The 15924-nt window shown below is 43.7% G+C and overlaps 1 long non-coding RNA gene across 1 annotated transcript; it reads right to left on the reverse strand.

The window, feature by feature from the left end:
* Positions 1-7274: 7274 nt before the first annotated feature.
* LOC129586110 (uncharacterized) lies at positions 7275-7865 on the reverse strand. Its single transcript, XR_008690104.1, has 3 exons — positions 7782-7865; positions 7554-7664; positions 7275-7313 (listed from the first exon to the last, which is right to left on the reverse strand). It is a non-coding gene; the product is annotated as an uncharacterized LOC129586110 (long non-coding RNA).
* Positions 7866-15924: the final 8059 nt, after the last annotated feature.

Raw genomic sequence — 15924 nt, forward strand, 5'->3', positions numbered from 1 at the left:
CATCCCAAAGGAAAAAGAGGAAGGGGATTCCGATTTTTTCAAATTTGTACCGGACACAAAAGCTGCCGCTGTGCAGCCGGTACTCGTGGCTCCAGAAAAGCTGACGAGCTTGACGATGAAAGATTCAACGGAACTGGTGTGTCTGTTCTACGACTGCATGAAGAAAAGCATTCCCAGAAATGTATGCGGATTTCTGTATCCCGACGTTAAAGGTTTAAGCCGACAAGTGTTCAAGTACGCAAGGAAAGACCTTGGCACTGGAAAACGATGGGTGCAGTTAATTCGCTTTGACGACGACGCGGTTGTGCTTGCGGTCTCTTCAAACTTGGGCCAAGTAACTGTTTACGACTCTTCAAACTCCCAGTTGACTGACGAAAAGGTCGAACGATTTTGGCAGCTGTTTGGATCAGACGATAAGGATCTTGAAATACAATTCCAGAGCGTGCCTTTATCGGCTGATTGTACGGGATTATACAGCGTACTATTTGCTGCGGAATGCCTTGCTGCCGCTCCCATAGCGGCTTCACAGTACGCTTCCAAGAAGGAATTAATGACCTGGTTTAAAAAATGCGCAGCGGTTGGTCATTTTTCATTGCCTCCGTATGTTCATGGATCACGAAAAGCTGATGTTTTTTCCAAAACGACCACAACTGTTATCGATAAAGAAAGGCTGGAAACTGCTACCACAAACCTGTATAACGAGCAAATGGCTATTCAGAAAGCATTTCGCCGAAGGCAAGAGGTAAGAAACTGTGTGTTATTTCAGTTAAAATTATTCAGCACAGTCAATAATTCACGCTCGTTAGGAAGAAATTTAGGAGGATCTATTGTAGCACAGTTAAAGTCGTATTAGTACTTACTGGCTACGTGTTAGGCATCTTTGGTGCATTATCCTGTGCGGACCACATATGTTAATTAGGACGATGCAGCGCGCACGGGCTTCGGAAACGGGTTTTGGCTGGGTATACGGTAAAATTCTTTTCTCTTAAAGTGCTTAAGGTTTTTTTTATAAAGTATATTTAAAGCCTGATGCGAAGCCCGCACTCGAAGCCATGAACATCGCACCATTCACTCCTGCCCCCGGTAGAACTCATAGAAGCCTAACCCCGAAGACATATTATTTTAATGGGTAGCACGACAACTCTATGACCTTCATTTCGCTGACCGACTTGTTGCTGACAACCACAACCTGCTGACCGAAAAACTGCTGACCGACAGTTCGCTTATTTACAAACTTGCTGACCGACATCTTGCTGAAACTAATTTGCTGAACGACAGCTCACTTCTCGGTCAGCTAAATGTCGGTAATCGATAACTCGCTGACCGACAACTTGTAGAAGACGAAAACTTGCTGACCGATAATTTGCTGACCAGTCCAGCGCACATTAGCGTATTGTCCCAGTCAATATTAATTATGTAACAATAACTGCTAAAAATGTTTTTTAGGTTTCTTAGGTTTCTTAGGTTTCTAAAGTTTCTTAGGTTTCTTAGATTTCTTAGGTTTTCTTAGGTTTCTTGGGTTTCTTAGGTTTTTAGGTTTCATTGGTATCATAGGTTTCTAAGGTTTCTTGGGTTCCTTAGGTTCCTTAGGTTTCTTTGGTTTCTTTGGTTTCTTAGGTTTCTTAGGTTTCATAATTTCTTCCGTTTGATAGATTGTTTTATGAAATTCACTCGTGCGCGCTCGAGCTGAAAAAAGGAGAGATTGACGACTGGATTTGTCAGATTGCTGCAGAAGCCGGGAGCTGTTAATAGCAGGAGTGGTTGTGGTATCCGATCACCCAAATTGAGTTTCACAAGGATTTGGAGGGTAACAGACTAAATTTGTGGTCAGCGAGTCGTCGGTATTTCCATAAAACGTCGGTCAGTAAAATGTCGGTCAACAATTTAGTAAGTAAGCAAGTTATCGGGTAAACATTCTGTCAGTCAACAAAATGTCGTCAGCAAATTTTCGGTGTCAGCAAACTGTCGTTCAGCAAAATGTCGTTCAGCGATTTGTTGTTTCATCAAACTGTCGGGTCAACATTTTGTCGGTCAGCAAATAGTCGTCAGCAAGTTATCGGTCAGCAAGATGACCGTCAGCGAGTTGTCGGTGTGCCATTTTTAATGACTATACCTCGATTACGGCATAGTACAAACTATGTCTGAAAAAGCGCGGAAAACAATCTTCGTTGAGTGAAATGTGGAAAAAGGCTTTGAATTATGTGTAAAAGTGAAAACGAAAATTATTTCAACTTCATAGGTGAGTGTAAATTAAAAACCCGAGTGCGCAGCCGAAACGTGTGGCGACTGCCGATGCACATTCGTCAGCCGTCCGGCCTCAAAAAGGTCACCCGTGCACGCAGCCAAAATGCATTTATTATTACAAGGGCTTCTTCGATGCTGCCCCTAGTGGAGTAGCCTAAACAAGACTATAAGAGGAGTTTCAATGGTTACAGGTGATGGACGTCAGTGATGGTTGGCAATCATAGCAAAACACTCGAAACCAACAACTTATTTTGCATGTTAACCCTTATCCAAAGTCGCACGGACTTTTGATCAGCTGAAACGTTAACAGCGAAGAGCATAGGCAGAAAACAATTCCAGAACGGTAAGGAGTTTAAGAAACCAGGAAATTTACGTTACTCGTACAATTATGTACTCGTAGCAAGTTTCTTCAATTCAGCTGGCAGTGGCACGAAAGATGATGTTCACTCATCATTTTGCCGATCATCCTTTGCCACCCAAATAAGCACCTTAGAAAATTTTGTGACGTAAAGATTTTGTAGCGCAAACATTAATTGTAGACTTCGCAAGTGATTCTTCGAAGACGATTCGTGGGACCAGATCATTCGATTTACCGATACCTTAATACGCGGGATAATTATGTTCTGGGTAAAATAGCGCTGGTTTAATTTCTTAGGAGTTTGCTGTGATGCTGGAAGATAACTCTGCAGACGAACCAAAAGAACCAGAGCCCGAAGACTGTTCACCTTTCCGTTTGCGTTCCCTGCTAAACGAACTGGCTTTAACTGAAAGTGATTTATCCACCATTCTTGACCCTAGAGGACGGTTGACAACGTTTATTATTTCCGCGGTAATGGAAATTCTAAAAGCCCAGTTTCCCAATGTCGATGGGCTGGAATCAGTTAAATATTTAAACGAAAAGAGCGCATTGTCTGCTACACGAAAGTCTCTGTTTTTTCGTGACCGTCGTTTCCTTCAGATTGTGTATATCCATCACAATCACTTTGTTCTCCTCCAAGGAGTAGGATGTGAAGAGGGGACGAAATCGCCTTTCATTGTTAATGTCTTCGATAGTCTTGCGGTTGAGATGGGCCAAGCAAACGATGCTGAGCTAATTAGACTATGTGCTGCACTCGCAAACGCAACGTCGTCAGAAATCAAGATTCGCATGCAACCTTGTGATCAACAGCCTAATGGGACGGACTGCGGCATCTACGTCTCGGCGTTTGCTACAGCAGTATGCTACGGTCACGAGTTACGTTCGCTTACATTCTTGCGATCCGAGGTGAGTACACCAGTTATAAGTGACTTTACAGAAGTCCCACTGTGTTCATCAGTGATCTACTTTATAATATATGGAAACATTCAGTGGTTGTGATTATGCGAATTTCTTTCCATTAGAAAGTAATTCGCATAACCGCAATGCGTGCTTGCTGGCATATGGAATTTTTAAAAACCTGTACTGCGGTTTGATTTCTTAACTTATCTCACTTGTTAGAAAAAAGTAGAGTCATAGCATACAACGAAACCAAAGAATTATTATGCTTCTGCAAGGCAATTAAAATTTCCGGACGTATACGTTGCAGCGCACTGTTTTAAATTGAACCTTATGCTTCTGGTGACATCACGTCGTTCCATTACTTTTACATGGGAATATTTTATCTTTTCAGATGCGGCAACACTTACATACCTGCATCGTCAAAAAACTCGTCGTTCGTTTTCCCAGTTTGTCCGCATCTCATGACGCCCTGGAACCATGTACCAACGCAGAGAGATTTGTTTACCGCTTCCCCATTATTTGCAGCTGCAGACTTCCAGCTCCAGCTTCCACAAGGAATATATCTTCCACAAGGAAATGTCGTTTCCCCAGATGCCCTGTCAAGCAGTTTCATCGCGCCTGTGTTTCAAACCAGCGCACGATGGCGGGATCATTCGTATGTGACCTCTGCAAAGTTGCAAATTAAAACATTCTCCAAGCTGATTTTTTGTGACAACATGCTGAAGACCGTGAAATTTATTTTGTTGTGCGTCCCTTTTTTCTAATGCAATGTAGTTACTGTCATATTATTTCGTTACCTAACTCTTATCCAATAATTTTTCGCGAACAAATGTGCGAAAAATGTTTTGCGCAGTTATAAAATAGTCAAAGTCCGCGTAAAAGCTAAGAATTTTCAAAGCTAATCAGTATCGTAGTTCACCAGTATCTTAGCTCATCAACAGCCTTTGGACGATTGCATCACAAACTTTTTTGCGCAAATAATACTTTTGTTCGAAGTAAAAAGCGGATGCAATTGCATCAAGCATAAACTAATCGAGGCAGAGTGGTGGACAATCTTGGGCAGAAAAGCTTGATGACCTTTGCTGAAAGGTGGATGACCTTTACAGAAAGGTGGATGACCTTTGAAGAAAGGTGGATGACCTTTACAGAAAGGTGGATGACCTTTACAGAAAGGTGGATGCCCTTTGCGAAAAGGTGGATGACCTTTGGATAAAGGTGGATGAGCGTTGCAGACAGATGGACTACCATAGCAGCATTCAATAAAGGTGCTCTAATGTCTTTTACTTCAACTTGCTTTGCTGTCCATGGTCCAGAACTGAGAATCCTAGACCACAGAACGTTGCAAAACTGTTAGTAATAAAATGCTCATACAACCCGTGCAAACAGGGCACGAAACGAGGACGTTACCAAGTTTTCGCTTAGCTCGTAGAGCTGCGCTCGGTTCTGCCAGAAACTAAGTTACCGAGTTTTCGCTAAGCTCGTAGAGCTGCGCTCCGTTCTGCCAGAAACTAATTAGACACATCTAACTGGTAGAAGCTACTAAGCAGGACAGACTCTACACTCAGTCTACAGTATGGCTTCGGCACTCTGAAGCCATATTCTGAGGGGAACTAGTATTCATACGGAGGAAATGTCCCCAAATGTACACCATGGCCCCGGTTTTAAATCATGGGATAACACAAACGGCTTGGCATAAAATGTGTCTGGGATTGGGCGAAAGATAACAACATATCGCTCCGAGAGTTATTTATCAGATGGATATCAATGATTAGAAGTTCAGCAAAGTTGTGATGAATCAGCTTTATAATCAGCTTATAAATGATAAGACAGCAGCAAGTTAACACGTTCGACAAAAGGTGGATGACCTCTGAAGAAAGGTGGATAACCTTTACAAAAAGGTGGATGGAAAAGGTGGATGACCTTTGCAGAAAGGTGGATAACCTTTACAAAAAGGTGGATGAGAAAGGTGGATGACCTTTACAGAAAGGTGGATGACCTTCATTGAAGATCCACCATCCACCCGTCCACCTTCCTGCCGGCTACAGGCGCATCATAAAATTATAACACAGCCAGTACAAACCTTTTTCGGCGGCGATCGTAAGGGCAAATTCGGCAGCCGTTCCGGTTTCATCGTAATCATCCAACTCGATGCTGGAGTTTACTTATGGTCGTACGTTCCAGGATTTGGTCAGCTTTCGGGAGGGGTCCAAAACCTGTAATAACAGCACAAAATAATGTCAAAAATAATCGAAAAAATGAGATTATCTGCATATTGACAGAGATGGCGAAAAGTGTTTGCGCGCGCAGCAAGGGAAAACGTTTGTATAATCGTTTCGGTGTTGGATCAGTAACACATGCAGCCCAGAATTAATGCAGGCCTAATAAACAGCTTAAAAAGCACGCCCGGCGATAGCATTAGCTTAGAGTACGAGTAAATAATTTCTATTTTATTAGCAACACCACAACCACGGAAGATATTTCATTACCACACAAGCAAAGTAGGTGCAGGACATACAGTCACAAAACCACAACTGCACAGCAAGCCAACAAAAGTGCGTAACCGAAGAAACTATAAGTGATAGCAAATCAGAAGAGAAATCAAATGGGCAAGTGGGAAAGGAAAGTAGTGGAAAACATACAGGAATTATCGCATAATCATTCATACTGGCATGTCATGCCTGGCGATAAAATATAAAACTGAAACAGGAGCTCCTCTCTCAGTACCGGCGCACTTCGCTCAAGCGCAGCATAAAACTCCGCCCGGAATTACCCATATGTTCGAACACCTATAAAACCAGGATGAATTATTTTGTGCCCACTTTTGTGCATGCAACAGCAACAGTAATAAGAGGCCAAAAATATTAAAATTTAATCATATATTATTAAAAATTTTTATTTACCTGACAAACCAGTCGGTCGACATTATCAGCCGGCACAAGATACATCTGTCCCAGCGGCCCAGCGGGAGGGAACGCTGGTTTCTCGTTTCTCAGAGTACAAAAAAATTGAATTAAATGTACATGTTGACAACGTTTTCCTCGGCTCGTAATCTCCTCGCGCGTGATGCTGCCTGATTCGTTGAGCAAATCTTTCACCTCGCGTTAAATAGTGGCCACCTGCAAATTCCAGGTCTCATGTCAGTTCAAAATAACAAATCTAACAGCATATTGCGCTAAGCACCAAAAGCGATTAAAGAAAATGAATACAAACTTGAGCGATTAAGAGTTTTACGAATACTGAAAGCGGGTCGACTAAGAACTTGGACTCAGAACGCTACTGTTGGCCGATTTGAAGCCACCTCCTAGTGAAAGTTTTTAATCACTACCGCTGGAAAAACGTCCGATTAACGGAATTCGTGAATTTCTTTAATCGGATGGCAACAGACAGATTAAAATGCCCAGCAAATAAAAAGTTTCTCTGGGACTACTTTTTAATCACTTTTCTTTAATCGTTCAAAAATAGCGCATTCCCCTGTAAGTACTTACTTACCTTCAAATGAAATTATCCTTTCTCCGGTCTTCGTGAGCACTTCAAGGCCTTGTGTTCCTAAACAAAATAAACGGCTCGGAGAATCTTGGTCTAGAACCGACGTGTTTTCAGTACATACCGGGGTCGGGCTGATGGCAATTGGCCCCGGTGTATCGTCGACGGATATTTCGGACCTGGCCGCATATTTCGGATCTGGCGGGGGATGCGCGCTAAAGCGCTGGACATCAGCAACAGGAAACATTCTGCAGTTCAGATATCAGTGTTCATACATACATCAGCGTTCGTTGGATTCAGTCAGACCGAATATCAGCCGGAAACGGATCTGAACATCACAAATTTTCTTTTTAAAATTAGAATAAATACAAGTACAAAAACTAATATTGAAATCACCGGAGCTCCGAAATCTTTTTCTTAAGCAGCTTATCATGGGAAGATTTCTACTGTTTCGTAAAGCTAAATAAGTGTTGAGAACAAGCGGCTCGAAACATCAAATCCTACCCTCCTAATATAGCACCAAATTTACAAATTAAAAGGCAGCTTTTCTAACTGGGCGCAATTGTACCTTGAGTAAACCGCTAACGGGAGCTCAGCAAGAACCGGTATGCCTCGACGAAATAGGCAGGCTGCTGCACTTGTGACTTGTCCTCCAGAAACGTTCCACAGTCGTCGCGATCTGCAGCAAAAGCCCAACTCAACACAACGCAACTCACACAATTCAAGGCCATCAGAAAACTCGCGAACACAGACTGAACACTACCAATAACTCGTGCCACACTGATCAGTCGCTTACTCCACAATATTACGGTTGCACGAGCGTGAAGATGATCGATCCAAGACTTTAAAGACTGAAAAACTCTAGATAAATAGAAGAAATTGTAGAACTATCGGAGCTCCGAAATTTCCAAATAATTCTAGTTACAAACAGCACGAGGCGCACAGGCACTATGCAGTAACGTAGAACATCAACGGCTGGTTGAAAAGCTTTGAGTGTTTTTGATTTTGACAGTCAAAAAGCATGCTTCAGCATGAATGTGTCAGCTACAGCGCCCTCTGCCCACTGAGCGTGACACGTGACCGTGACGCACTTCCGGTGGGCTGAGACAAGCGAAAACTGCACAAGTTCACGCGCTTACATTTTTATTAACGCCACTTAAAGTAATTCTCGCGACTATCCCCGAGAATTTCTGTATGTAAGCGGAACAAGTTATTATCGGCAGGGTCCGGAGTAATGTATGAGTTGGATTATCTGTAGTGTGATATGTATTTTGAGTGCTTACTGAAGAGAATGGAACCGGTGTTGAAGGAACTTGCAACCAAGCAATAAAAGCACACAACCATTGCGTGCGTGGATGCACTGAACTTGACTTTTGTCTTTACCTCAAACTAAAATCGGCTGCAAATTACAATAGCACCTAAACGAGAGTCAGGCAACGCCGTCGCAGCGGAGCCCCGTAACTGGATCGAGCAAAACTCGGCAACCATGAGGAATGCTGGCAGAAAAAAGCAGACAATGTACTGAGAATACGAGAACGACAATGAATATGTTAAAACAGGTCTTGTAGATATTTTTGCATTATATAAGCGGTCTGTTCAAGCCCCTTCGCAGAGATGCCGGGAAAGTCAAAAGTTAAAGGTGACGTTGGAGTGTACTACGGCACGGTTGCGTGAAGTACGACGGTTATAAATGCCATCAAGAAAAAGAATTTCGCAACAAGTAACTTTGGCTACAAAGAAATTTCATGTTCACGAAGCATAGCGGGTAACATGGAAATGCAATGCATAAACTACTGCTAATGTATTCGACATATGCAAAGGGTCGCACTGTACTGCGGTCGGTTATAAGTTCCATTATTTGTACAATCCTTTCAGCAACTCTCTGAGGGCGATCTCGATTTGAGTATTCCATTTGAACCACACTGGCAGGGTTTTTACGAAGCTCTCAAACACACGATTTCTGTATCTGCACCGTTAGAACACAACTGACTGTGCAAATTTGCCTATCAGGTGGGAATTTTGGCTCGACATTTGAATGCTGCTGATGTGCGACGCTTATACAACATCCAAATTAATGTTTCTCGTAATTTTGTTTTATTTCCCAGTGGAAATTTTAAGCAAACACAATCCTTTGTGTCGAACATCAAGACTGATAAAACAGAGTACTTGAAGAATTACGGTGTACTCTGATTATAAGTTTACCCTAATAATTGATTCAATATTTACGCAGTTATTATTGAGCCGGTACATGATGTGAATGGTTTGAAACCGGTACCGGTACATAATGGGAATGGTAATATTTAAAATTCTAGCCGTAATACACCACCTACCAATCACATTATGTAGTACAATGGCACAAGGCAATACAAATTCGATCAATGGGAAATACTTCTTATGTTATAAAGGGGAAAAACAAGCCTACTTGAACCGTTCCCCTGTACTGCTGCCGCTACAGTAGACTTGTTTTGCCCCCTGTATACTGCAAACCGTGGAAAGTATTTGTACAGATATCGCGCACAGTTCTTCCGGTAACTGACTTGATTAAAGCTTCGTTTTTAACTAAATACAATCACTAAGAAATAAGAGGGGATGTCAGTGGCTCACCTAGATAATCCCCTGTACTGCTGCCGTCAGCCGCCTGGAGTATGACGTTGTGGCTATACATGGTGCTTATGTGCCGCGCCTGATTTAACCATATGTATTGCCATAACGTCACACTCCAAGCGGCTGACGGCAGCAGTACAGGGGATTATCTAGGTGCGCTACTGACACCCCCTCGTATATACGTGTATTATATACGCATAAAGATGCAAAATGGAAAGAAAGGCTAGACATATCGAACGCATACAAATTTCCGACATATCCAATATATTTTTCTGGAATTTTCTGGACTTTGTCAGTCATTTGCACTTTTCCAATCCTCTTTGCTACTCTGTGTACGGACTCGAATAATGTCACGCGCATCGGCGCACGCCCTGCTGAGAACTACCTGATAAAGCGCAATGTATGCAATTTTTGCTCAGATGGACATCCTGTTCCGTAAATAGGTATTATACAAATTTAGTAACATTTTAGCAATAAATTAATTAAACAATAAGTTAAACAACTTTACGAAATAGAGCTTTTTCCATGAATTGGTGCCGGTTTGGGAGAGCCGCACCAGCTAGGTACATGCTTAACGTAACTATCGCTTCCTTCGTCATTCAAAATTTGTTTTTATGGCACTAAGAACGAGGATTCAATACGAGTTTTTTTATTAGCTTAAACCTTAATAAATTCGCTTCGGAGGGTAAAGAATTTAATGTTTAACATGGATTCTTTTAGGCTGTTTTAAATTACTAGCGACAACGAGTAAATACCAGTGTGTTTGCGCATCTAGTTGGTAAATAAATGTGGGATCGCAGAACAAACAGATAAACCAGTGAACAAAGTTTTTAATCTCCGGCTGGTACGTTGCTTTCTGCCGTTTCGCTGCGGGAAAGGTGATGATAGTTAATGTCACCTGCTGTATCAAATCTCCAATGCAATTCTCGTTTCCGCAGGCTATCAACTGGAAGCGATCGATCGAACCTGACTAAAAGGCTTTTATAAAAGCATGGTTCATCAAGCAAATAATGGCGCACAAGTTTCCTACTAACAGGGAGATGATCCGGCTTCAGAGTGCACTGCAGCCTGCCGCTGGGGATTGATATACTGACGGAATACGAAAGCTATCGACAGAGGCCGCATTGTTTACACAGTAACACAAGCGCTTCCTGGATGCAGAATATGGAACGACGGAGCTCCTTTCTCCAGTTTGTGATGTTGGAATGCCGCTGCAGGAAAATGTTTCAGCTGCAAAGTCTTCTTCATGTTCCCCGGTCAACACCGCCGCAGTGTCGAAGTTTGTCTGGCAGGATTGTGGATGCGGTTCCTTGATTTTAATTAAACTTTCGCATTTAAGCTGTTCTAGTCTACGGAGAGATATATGTGAAAAATTGACTGACCATGCTAATTCCAAGGGTAATTGCCACAAAGACACCTGAGACGGGGCAACACTTGTGCCGTCTCCGCTATCTTTACGGTAGTCATCCGGGTTTGCTCTCGGTCGTTCCGCAGTATTCAAGGGAACGCGTAAGAATAGTTATCATAATATACAAGTACAAATCTTCACAGCAAGTGTCAATTTAACACTGTCTAAAGCTGGATCCAGAATGGATCCAGAGACGGAAACAGAAACGGAATCTATCCCGTGGAGTGAGCTATGCGATAAGTATAGCGAACTACGCGGAAACACGAAACGTCGCACCGCTAATAGCTGACTTTTAATAATATTGAAAATTCCGACAATCGAAAATCAATAATGATCGGCGCAGCTCGATCATAAAGCGTGGAGCTCATTCAACAGTGTGTAACGCTGTGCAGCACGTGCTATGCCGCGCCCACTAACACAACTCAAGCCAATCAGAAGAGACACAACACAGACACGTAATCCAAAGGCGTAGCGCCACAGGCGTAGCGCCACTGACGTGAATGCTAGTGATCCCGGTCTCACATGCCTCTGGGGGGATGCCGAGCTCCTGTGAGGCTGGACACACTCCCGAATCCACGAGAAGACGACGGTCGCCAGTGTCTGTGCGTGCTCAAAAACATCAAATTCTCTTATTCCATTTTATCACATCAATTCCATAAAGGCACAATTTCATTTAATACGATGTGAATAAAGAGATCCAATTATAAAAATACTATCAAAAACAGATCAACAGTTAAACAGATCAACAAAAGTTTTTAATCGAATGTAGACTAGGATCCTCCATTTCTGACTCGTAAAGGTCACAGGTCCTGTCCACCGTTTTCCGCACTTTGGCCCATTCCGCTCTGTTGAGCAATCCTGCGCATCCATAATGCGACTTTTCATCACAATCCGCTTGAGAATCAGTTGCGTATCAAGTACGGCTTAGGAATACTGCTTCAATCTTTGGAATAAGGTGCGTATCAATTGTACGACTTCAAATGAGATCCATAAAGGTCATGGAGGGACGTCATGTAGACAAGCGTAGTTCGCTTCCTCCCTGGTAAAGGTCATCCTTTGTTGAGATGATCCGTTGAGATGTGCGACTCATTTTGGGTTAATGGTCCCAAAGGTCATGCGACTTCTGTTCCATTACGGTGACTCTGTTGGGCAATTGATGATCCCAAAGGTCGTCCCGCTTCTGTTCAAACTTCCATTAAAGGTCATGGAGGGACTTAGCCAATTTTCTGCGGCTTTCAAGCACCTCTTTGCTTGCCTCCCTGGTTAAGACTTGATTTGACCTTTGCGTCGCACATCCAACTTCAACATGCCTCGAGCGGCCAGAGCGCCGGCGAGTTTACCGTAGCATCTCTGATGGGGCCGGCTAGTTACCGCATTGAGTTTACCCCATGAAATTTCCACATTTAATCTTTTACTCTTGTTCGCCGCTTGTGGCTAACATTACTACGAGAAATCCGGCCTGGTTACCGTAGTTTTTCTCGTTTTAATTTTGACACTGAATCGCTTAAAAAGAGTGCCGGCACAGTTTACCGTAACAACTCTAATGAGGCCGGCTGGTTGCCGCATTAAGTTAACCTCATCAAATTCCACCTGTTGTCTTTCTCTTTTTCGCCGCTTGTGGCCCACTTTCGTCTTCAAGAGATCCGGCTTGATTACCGTAGTTTCTCTTGTGCATTTATAACACTAAGTCGCTTAGAGAGGAGGGCCGGCTAACTGCCGTAGCAACTCCCTTGGGGCCGGCTTTATAGACCGAATCAATTTCAACCCCAATAGATATTCCACATGATTTCTTTAGGCAATTCTGTGCTATAAACGCTGCAAACAACAAATACACGAATACAGTTAGTGTTAACATGTCACATGTCACGCCCTTTTATACAACACCATGTTCATCTTTGTGACGTACCGACAAAATGCCGTAGACGTCCTTTTAATAGTGTGATCCTAACGATCAGCACTATTCCATTTCATTTGAATCGCCCTCACCATCTCTTGGCGGGCGTTTCTTAGCACTTTCCGGTTGGTTTCGATCAGATGTTCGGTCAACTGGTTCCGTGGCGTCGACTTCCATGACCTTTGACGGGTCAACTTCGCGCTGGCCACGACCTTTCCCTTGACGACTTCGCTTAACCCTTTCGAGTTGATGGCGTGCGTCATTTTCTTCCAGCCGCAATCTTCGGTTATCGGGGTCGTTATCTAATCGACGTTGCACATCAGCGAGATTATCCCGAAGCTGCTAGTTCCGTATACCGCGTCGTCCCATCTGATTAGGGGCGCGTTCCGGACGTCGGTCGCTTTTCTTCACCAGGAATTCATCGATGTACGTTTCAACTCCGTCCACTGGTTCGACGTAGTCACTGCCCAGGGAATCTTTGATCTTATTAATCCTTTCTTCAACTTGGGAGGCATGACGCTGTGTCAAGTTGCCCTTTTCCATTCGTGTCTTACAATTTTTCAGCGCCTTTCGAGCTGTATGCGCTATGCTGATATGTTCCATTGGTTGCCCCAATTTAGCGACATGAGCTCGGAAAAATGGTGGGATATCGTCTCTCATGGTATTGGATACCAACTGGTTCTGTGTCTTATAGTGTGCCAGTCGTGCAGCGAATACCTTCTGCCCCATCCTTTTTGCGGCATAATGTTTAGGGTCCACTTGCAGTCCTACCGATGCCCTGGCTGCAAGCAACTTGAAAGCCGGATTCACGTAGCGTAAAACAAACTGAGCGACATATTCTTGTCGTTCAGGATAATCTGAGTAATAGAACTGTGTCATTCCGATTGGGTCAGTTGTATCCAGTGGTACATCCAATAAGTTCAAATCCACTAAGCTATGTAGCCCATTCCGTCTGATAGGGAGATAACAATCTCTCGCCGAGTCGCGGGGGATATACAACCGACGGAAAGTCCCTTCACGTAAACCTTCTCTAATCTCAGCCGCGTAGCCCGAATCAAGTAGGAATTGGCGCAACTGATTCAGGATGGTGCCAATCCTATTGGCTTCGGCAGAGTCCGATTCAATTCCGAAATATCGACAAATTTCAACCGTCTGTTCGTCAATGTCGTTCATATTGTATCCCATATCGATGGTGTCAGGTTGTCGATTATTAAATCTGGAGTTCAGTCGTTGTTCAACTTGGCGACGATTATCCGATTCGCGATGACCTTCTGGTTCACGTCGTTCCCCTGATTCAGGCTGCGACGGTTCATTACTCGCTGGTGTAGCCGGTTGAAGGTCACTGTCCAGAATTACATTCCGTCGATGAGTCACATTAGCTTGAGATGCGGTCTCGACAACTGAGCTAGTTCCTTCCATCGCATCGTCTTCTTGAACGGAGCTTACAATTGGATCCACCACATGGACTGTTGACTCCATTCGCTGATATTTCGGGGGTGAATCTTCCCGTTCTGCGCTTGATGACCTTTTGCTTGCGCCCGAGTCAAAGGTCGCATAAAATGCGGCTCTCTGTTGCCATTTCTTATCCTGTGGGTCGGGCGTTCGATTCCGCGTGTGTTCGCGTCTTTTATCCCATGACCTTTCGGGTGTTGACATTCTGACGTTGCGATTGCGGAATGCAACTCCCATCGGCACCTGATGCCCTTGCTTTTCAGGTTCTGTACGGAATGTCTCCGCACGCCGTTTTTCTTCCCGTTCTCTTGTCGCCGCCAAAATCTTCGCCGTGTCGATCTTTCGCTGGATATACATTTCTGTTATTTCATCTCCGCGGCGCACCCATCCTCTTCCGCCACGGTAATCCCGGTCGCGGGAATGTTCGCGTGACCTTTCGCTGCGGTAGTCGCGTGTCTTTTCACGAGAGTGCTCACGTGACCTTTCACTCCGTCGTTCCGAAGTCCGTTCATGTTCACGTGAATGTCCGCGTGACCTTTCTCTATGCGGGGGTGATCGAGGTCGAATAAAACCTTCGTCCCGTTTAAAACTTCTGAGTGCCTGGAGCACATCGCTTTCGGTTTTGCGAGATTTACGTAATTCGTCCATACGTCTTTCGACTTCCTTCTTTATGTATGGCGCTGGGGCAAATCCGTCTTGAAGCCGTTTTTTCTCCCGCAGTAGCGCTTTCAGGACCTCGTCTGGCTAGGGTTGCCAAATACTTGGCGAAGTCGACTTATCAAGTTAATAACTTGAGTTAATCGAAAAAACTTGGAGGAAAAGTCAAGTTATTAACTTGAACTTATCCTTCCAAACCAAGTCAACGAAGTCGACTTGGTTTGTGAAACCAAGTTCTCAAGTTCTGCTTCAAGTCGACTTGCGAGTTTTTAAAAACATTTGAGGAATTTTAAACTAAACCGACATTTTCTGCGTTATATCTTTAAAATGTTTTGATAATGGTGTCGTACAACACACTTTCGCTGTACTGTTCCAGCCATCGAAGTGGATTACGACCACACGGCTGCATAGACTGTAGGTGCAGCCAGGAGGCAAAGCTCCGGGCGGATGACTGGAGCAGTACATGGAACGGGTGTGTGACGCCTAATAACTACCCTATACGCAAATTTTCGTATTACTTTTTATTCGACTTCAAGTCGACTTGAAGTCGACTTCAAGTCAATAACTTGACTTGAGCTTCCAAGTCAAGTCAAAAAAGTTAACTTGGATGTCCAAGTAATTTGAAAAGTTTGACTTTTTGTAAAAACCAAGTCGAAAGTCAAGTCAAGTTATTAACTCAAGTTTTTGGCATCCCTACGTCTGGCATAGCGACTGGGTCTTTCATTATCGTTTCAATTTGAATAATGAGGGACTGACGGGTAAGCTGCGCTTCCTCTTCGTTTAGGCTGGTTGTGGGTACGGCTGAACTCGACGTACTGGGCAGCGCCTCTCGTGCAGCCTGTTCACTTGCTCTCTTATTTTGCGCATTAATTTTCGCGCGGATTTCATCTTCCATTTGCTGAACTCGCATCTTGTCTTGGTCTT

This window comes from Paramacrobiotus metropolitanus, unplaced genomic scaffold (assembly GCF_019649055.1).
Source record: "Paramacrobiotus metropolitanus isolate TYO unplaced genomic scaffold, Prichtersi_v1.0 Parri_scaffold0000019, whole genome shotgun sequence".
NCBI lineage: Eukaryota > Metazoa > Tardigrada > Eutardigrada > Parachela > Macrobiotidae > Paramacrobiotus > Paramacrobiotus metropolitanus.